We start from the raw sequence: 8,436 nt of genomic DNA, 5'->3' as shown, positions 1-8,436 counted from the left end.
TAGTAAAGACCTTAAATAGAGACTGGTGACGGCTTTAGCGTGTCCGAAGACGATGAGATGAAGATTTTGAATTATCGAGATATTTTAATAAAATAATCCTATAATAATGATAATAAAAATTATAAAAACTAACAAATTAAAAGTAAACCAAAATATATTTTTACGACTCTACAAAAAAAATATCTTTTTTCTTAAGCCTAACATATCGTACGAATTTGCAGAGGACCTAGTAAAAATATCTTATTGATAGACGTTATTAACGTGAATAAGAGATAACAAGAATACAAAGTTGTTGCAAGAAACGTAACTGTCCCAGAAACAATAACGCACGGGTAGTATAACAAAGATAAGATATGATAACATCTACTTATACGATAATCAACTTTATCATAATTTTATCTTAATTTTACCACCATAAAATTATTAAATACTGTATATATAATATTGTTAACAGAAAAATTATTTCATTTTATTTTTTAGTTTTAGGATATCTCCGCAACGAAATAATAATAGAACGAGAACACAAAAAGATATAAAAGAAATACTTTTCGGTACCATTGCAGTAATCGCGATCACGGACAAACGACATGAATTGATAATGAAACGTCGGGAGTATGTACTTTTAAAATAATAAAAAAAACGCGTAGTGTATTCCAAAATCTTAGTATTATTTAATTGCATGTATGCGAACATCTCAAATATCATAAATATAAATGAATGTTTGAATATAAATATACTTTGTTTTATATATTTTAACTTCTTTTGAAAAATAAAAAAGAATATCTAATATTTGCCTTTGTAGTGCATGTTAGATTATGTTAGTATTATATACAGTCTGAAGACCGAACTAGAAGACAAAAACTATCGTAATTAATTGCATAAATTAAAATAAATTTTACAAGTCTTTAGGGTTTAGAATATATAAAATATAGGACTTCATTATTTATAATATAGAATGTAAATACTAACAAGCAATCTAACGTTCTTGATAATTGTAGACGGAAATCAAGATCGCGTATCTTACTCAGGTAGGTATGTGTGTGTAACTGGTTGTTTAGGCAGTTTGTACATAGACGTGAATAGAATTTGTCATAAAAATGTTTTTACTTATTCTTCGTTTTGTTTTAAAACTATTTAAGCAACCTCGACTAACTGTTTTTTTTTGTCCATTCTGGACTTTTTTTTTTGTAAAATTTGCGGCCCATATAAAATTATAAATTAAATTAGTTTACTAACCGTGAAAACGTATACTTTAGTTTTTGTTGGGATATTATAAGTTCTTAGTGAAAAAACAGCAGAAATAACGAATTAGTAAATTTATTAGGCTAATCATGAAAATTGTGATGCTATTTTTTATCTATATCCACTTGTATTTTTAATAAACTTAGTTTAAGGAACGAAAAATACGGTGAAGAAGAATGCGAGAATAGAAGTTAAGGAAAAGAACCAAAATGGGACGAATGCACCAACGTCGTTTACTATCGCTCCAAAAGCTGTAGTTACTAGGAAACCACTTAACCAGATCACTGTGATGGCTAAAGTTGAGCCATAGCTCCTAACGTTTGGCGTGAACAAACAAACTCACCGATCAAGACATTCGGGATTATTCCTAGACTTGAAAAATATATATAGTAAATGAATGCTATTGCGAATAAATGATATCACTTTTAAATATTAATAAGTTAAATGTTATTCTGATTTAAAAGACTTATGACCTTGGACTAGTTTGATTTGTTTCAGCATCATTCCTTTTCCTGTTCTTTTTAGTTTTATTTTGGGTTAAAAAGTTAAACTAAAATAAATATTTCAACTTTATACAATGAAAAAAAAACTATTTTTACTATTTACTTGCCTGAATCATATCCAATGAAAAATATTATAATAATTAGAAGTGGTAACAAATGCATAGTTTTGATTACTGGATTTTCCAGATGCAACAGATAAAAATATGTTCCTATGACGAACTGCAACATAAACAAGGTCATATCATTCAAATACATGATACATTCAAGTATTTAAAATTTTATATCAATATTCATTCACCTCAATAAAAACGTATTAACGTATAGATAAAAAAAAATTATCAAGCGACATTAAATCAAATAAGGTATAAATTTAAATTGGTATTTGAAGAGCCCTTGAGTTTTAATTTCATTTTAAATAATAATGAAATATGTTGATGACAATAATGAAGTAAAAACCCTTGATTAAATATTGTTTAAAAGATAATGTATTAAATTTCACTCATCATCAAATACATTGTAGCAAAATAAAAATGTTTGGAGACTATATAAACATTTTGATTTTTGATTTGAATTTTATAAAATTAAAATCTGAATGCTTTTGTAGACAATTTTATTTTTAGTGTGTATACAATGTCTGCCACTGTTGAGGTTGTTTGGAGGACGTAGGTCGATAAAACATGTTGTGGGGATTATATTGTAAGATAATGGTCAAAATAGCAAGGATTATTATTAATAGCATCATTATTAATAGCAAGGATTATATAAAAGTATGTCCTATCCAACAAATGACTACTATTAAATACCTTACTACACTATTGTATACTATTACATATTGTGGACTATCTTATTTCAATAAAAGTGAATAGGATCATATGTAGTCCCAACCTTTAGTGTAACTATATTTTTCACCAAATATGGTGTAACAACTACGAAGAGGTTCTATTCCTTACGTTTTCAGGCTCGAAACTATAGTAAATTTTGAACAAATGTGTCGCCTTACTGATTAATAAGGCCGTGAAAAATTACAGTATCAATAAATTTATTGTAAACCGAACTGTAATGAACGAACAATATATAATAACATACTTTTAATATAACTTATTCATTTGAATTGACTTTCTAAATGTTAGTTGTCGGACTAGATTGAGAAAAAACGTTTAAAGCTTCAAGAAGGTAAAATAATATGACGTACCATAGCCGCAGAACAAATCACACAGGATACCATCAAGACGATCTTTCTTCCAATCTTTTCAATAAAAACCGGGGCCACCGTGCTTCCCAGTAATTGAAAACCACTAATAATTAACATTCCTATATTCCCGTCTATTTTTGATCCGGCTAATTCAAAAATAGTTGACGAAAAAAATATAACAGCCATAACACCACTGCAGTGTTGTAAAATGTTAATTGACATAACTCGGAACAGTCCTTTTCTGTTACTTTTTATTGTAAATAAATCTTTCCAGTCTTTTCTATTACTTATAGTCCTGGAATCCTCCTTTTATGCAATTATTTTTTCTAAGTCGTCCAATCGGTCTAAGTCGCTAATATTTTTTTTACAACATTATCATTTCCTGTAACAATATTTTTCTTATAATGTTGCAAATTTGTTAAATAATATCAGTATTTGTACTTCGAACTGTCAAACGATTTAACCTTTTAAAACGTAAAACATCGGTGACTCTGGGATCATAAGTATGCATAAAGTGAATATTGTAGTTAACGCTACCCCAACGTAGTTTGTTGCTCGATAAGAGAAAAATGATGATACTGAGAATAATAAAGTTGAACCTAAAGTAATTGCTATTCCTAGAATGGCAAGCAAAATCCCACGGATATTTGTAGACTTGGCAACAAAAAATTATTTATGCCAGAGACGAGATTATTATAATTACAAATTTATAAATTTTGTTTTTATTAATTAACCTTATTATTTCAAATCATAAAAGATTAAATTATCGTGACTTTGTTACAAAGAATAATCTTATTTATGATATCGCTATCGTTCAATGACACTTTCTGAAACAGTCGTTCTTACTGATATAAAAATAAATATAACGTATGAAAAATGTAACCTATTTATCACTTAGTAGTTTAGGAAAACCAGTCGTAAGAGGTTAACGCCGAGTATCGGGCGGCAGTCGAACTTACCCGAATAAGAACAAACAGATGATGATAGGAAATGATTACCATTACCCACTACTCTGTGATCCGCACGTGTCACAGAACCGGGGGCACCGACTAGAAAGCCTCAATAATAATTAATTTATCCCAATGGTACAAGCAGTTCCAGGCAGTCTGAAGATTTATTTATACTCAGTACTACAAATAAACTTTAAACAAAATCGAGTACAAAATGCTCTTAACACCTCCACAATTTCAAGTCAGAAAAGCGAACAAGAAATCAATCAAAAAGATGAACAAATAAGTCATGAATGGCAGTGAGATACGAGTACCAAATAAAAAGGGAAAACTGCTTGATAGTCCGACTGAACGCTTAAACAAACATATTAACACAGAAAAATACAGAGTTCTTTACATAACAAATTCGACATCCCGAGCGAAGGCATTGATACCAAAAGCGAAAATAAAGAATAAGTCCCAAAAGCGAGCCAATCTTTATAACCGCCATTGTCGATATAACTCCTCTGCGGGAACTTATTTTAAAAGTTGTGGACTGATATAAGTGTTCAGTGTTATCGAATCTTACAAAACAATAAGAGATAACCTAATTAAAAATAAACAAACTTAGAAGTGAAAGAGCGTCCAGAGTTATTATAAGAGTTCTACATGCGACAGAAAATACTGATGTAATAAAAGAAGGACTGCAAAGTAAAGGACATGAGATACGTCAAATAATTAACTTATTGCATAGAGCAACTAAAGAAAAACTACACGTTTTCTTCATAGACCTACAGCCACGACCTAACAACAAGGATGTATTCAACATAAAATATATTAGCCACGTCGAAGTCAGAACTGAAGCACCATACAAGAAAACAAAAGAAGTGCTGCAATGTAAGAGATGTCAAACTTAAGCATCACCCCCCCTCCCGCAACTTGAACAAAGTACTAGCAATAACGTTAAATCTGAGCAACTCTCAGGTCTCAGCTATGCCAATGCACTAAAAAACAAACGCGACGAGTCAGGTACTCAACCGCAATCTCTTGTCTCATTCGATAGATTTCAAGCTATAATGAAAGAAATGAGGGACAGAATGATTGATCAAATGATCAAACGAGTCACATTTGTCACAGCTCAGAAGGCCTAAGTATCCGTATGATCACCTGGAATGCCAGTGGGCTGACCGACAGATGGAGAGAACTCGAGTTATTCATGAATACAGAGGATCGTCGATGTAGCTTAGTTATCTGAAACAAGTCTCACGTCCAGATCCTACGTAAAATTTCACAACTATACTGTTTATAGGACTGATCACCAGTAATAGTGAAAAATAACATTAAGCATTACTCCCTCGAACACTACCAAATGGAGAAAATACAAGCAACTTCAATTAAACTACAGCACAAAAATACTGACACTACCCTATTTGCAGTTTATTGCCCACCACGTCACAAAATCGAGTCTGAAGATTTCAAATAATTTTTCAACAAATTGGGCTCAATATTTATTCGTAATGGAGACTGGAATTCTCAACACACGTACTGGGCATCAAGGCTGATTAACCCAAGAGGCAGACAGCTATATAAAGCCACTCAGGATCTAAATCTCGAATGTATATCTCGCGGAGAACCAATATACTGCTCTACGGACCACAGTAAAATATCAGATTTGCTAGATTTACACATTTTTAAGATCTTGGATCCAACTGTTTAAAAATCGAAAAATGTGATGACCTATCCTCATATCACATGCCAGTTATCTTAAATTTATACCAACAGGCTATTTTCTTAAAACCAGCTAAAAATTCTATAATAAATATACAAACTGGACAAAATATAGAGAATTCATAAATAATAATATAGACCTTAATGTTAAACTAAACAAGCGATGATATTGAAACTTGCATTTAAAAATATAATGTCTGTATTCATTTGGCTGCCTTAATCTCCACTCATACATATTAACAGAAAAGCAAAAATGCAACAAAAGGAATAGACAAGAAACATAATCGAAAAGATTAGTGAACGACGTAAACTAAAAAGAGATTTAAGACTTTCGCGAGTTTTATTCATTTAAATGAAACTAATATATTTCGGATATACTACGCGGATTTTATTATTTTAAAAACTATATAATCCCGACGTTTTGGTTACTTTTTAGCAACCGTGATCACGGGCAGACGAGACGTGAGTGCCAGTCAGTTGGTCCTGTTATTTATCTTTTCTTAATTTTTTTTTCTTAATTTTTATCTTTTCTTAATTTCTTAATTTTCTGGCGTACCGCTCTGGATGCCGGCAGAATGCGCTTACGGTGTCTTGAGGTCCAGCGGTGTGGTTACGGACATGGGATTTTATATTTTTAAGAAGGGGGTCCCAGGTGTTTAATAGATTCCAGCCATCTTCTCTATTGAAATTGGGATGTTTTTTAATTTTAATAGCCTCCCGAATTAACCTCGGTATATACTTGTCTTCACGAGTGAGGATTTGTGGTTTATCAAACCGAATGTAGTGGCCTGGTTTATCCATTGTGTGTTCACACACTGCTGACTTCGACGCGCGCCTATTTTTGATATCTGAGATATGTTCTTTCACCCTTGGACCGATGCTCCTCTTTGTCTGTCCAATGTACGACAAGCCACCGTCACAATCGAGTTTGTATACACTCGCTAGTTGCAAAGGAATGTTACTCTTGATTGGTCTCAAGAATTGGCTCACTTTCTTGTAAAACATGCTCTCACCATCAACAACCTGCCAATTTTGATTACTTTTGGTCCAGAATGGATTCTATTGATAAGGAACTAGCACAATCTCAAGTGTTTAAATCTTCAAGCCATTTCTAAGATTTTTTCAGTCTATCCGCTGAATATATTTCGTTTAAAACCTTGATTTTGAAAACATTATCTATGTTACTGCAACAGTTACAGCTATTATCGGCAGGTTTTGATAAGCATGTGGCCATTTCCAGAAACAAAATGCTACTTTTTCTCGGACTGGATGAAACTCCTGACACTGAGACACATTCCATCATCAAATTCGTACTATCTTACCGCATGAAGGTTGCTGGACAGGTCGATGTCTGTCAGTGTTGATGTCTGTCATAGACTTAGTACAAAAAGGACAAACCCTGGCCTAATCTTGTCAAATTCTCAAGATGCAGAATTAAAAACATTGTCTAGAACTCCAAAACCGTGCAGAAAGGTAGTGGTTGCACTCTGTTTGAATTTCTCACGAAATCAAGGCAGGAAGTTTTCAGGCTTCGGAATCGGAAACATTTCGGTATAAAAAACTGCTAGACTTTCGACGGGAATATAGTTGTCATCTTACGAGATAAAAACAGAAGAAAGATGGTGTACTACGGTGAGCTGAAGGACTTCATTGAGAAGTTTCCTAATGGTGCATCACTAGTAAACCAACATTCTAGACGTCGTCGTGTTCAGAAAGTTAAATAATAATGTTTCCGGCACTTTCTTTTCTAACTAACAATGTCGTGATATTTGTTTCAAGTGTTTCTTTGGGCGACATTTATACTGTGATTTCTAGGCGACAATTCTATCAATTGGTGTTGAGATATTCGTAATCAAAACTTTATCATTGCCACAGTGTACATGCATATATTTTGTTTGTGTTTTTTTTATTATAAAGCGTGGCGTGACGAACTCCCTGAGGTACAATTAGCGCTTAATAGCACTTACTGTAGGGTTACAGGGTTTACTCCAACGAAACTAATGTTTGGCATACGTGCGAAATCTTTAGGGATATCATCAATACCTCAATATTCCGACGAGCCGAGATTGGATTTAGGCACTATCTGCAATGAAGCTTCCCTCAACATCGAAAACGCACCGCAAAAAGAAGTAGTTGAATTCAGTAAAGGCAAGGCTCAAGGAAAACCTTTTCCTCAGGGAGATTATGTTTTTTTTTAAATGTAACGAACGTAACCAAACTAAACTGCAAAGAAAGTTTAGGGGACCTTTTATTATAATTAAAGTTCTTTATAACGATAGGTGCGAACTGAAACATATTAATAGATCTAATCGCATCTTAAACTACTATCACGAGAACTTGCGTGCAGTACCCAGGGGCTTTGCGAAGGGTTAGTTGCAATATCCACTGTACTAAGTAATGATGAGCCTGAGACGGCGGGGCATGATCGGGAGAAGGGAAACGAAGCTTCATCAGATGATGAAAGTGACACCCTTTTGGTTTCAAGTGCCCGCACTATGACCGCTAGCTCGGTAACTCTGACGGCCTCCGAAACTGATAAACCATAAATGATTTATGTAAGTTTGAGCTACATATGTATCTTTAAGTCGATTTGTGTGTTTCTGTGGGTTTTTTGGATGGTATTGATGGAAGTGGCTGGTTTAGCGGTCAATTTCTCTAGTACTGCTGGAAAGAAAGCGCGAAAACTTGCTCGAAAGAGTCCACGTCCAGTCTACGCTTTCATAAACTATTGAAGATGAAGGGGCTAGCTCTTTGGAGTCTACGTCCGGGCCATCGTTCACTCATATATGTGTCAATCTTGTTAAAACTTGAATTTAAAGAGAGATGTTAAAGGCAGTACATT

Source organism: Danaus plexippus, chromosome 23 (assembly GCF_018135715.1).
Source record: "Danaus plexippus chromosome 23, MEX_DaPlex, whole genome shotgun sequence".
In the NCBI taxonomy this organism is placed as follows: domain Eukaryota; kingdom Metazoa; phylum Arthropoda; class Insecta; order Lepidoptera; family Nymphalidae; genus Danaus; species Danaus plexippus.
Note: the sequence above shows the minus strand (reverse complement) of the source record.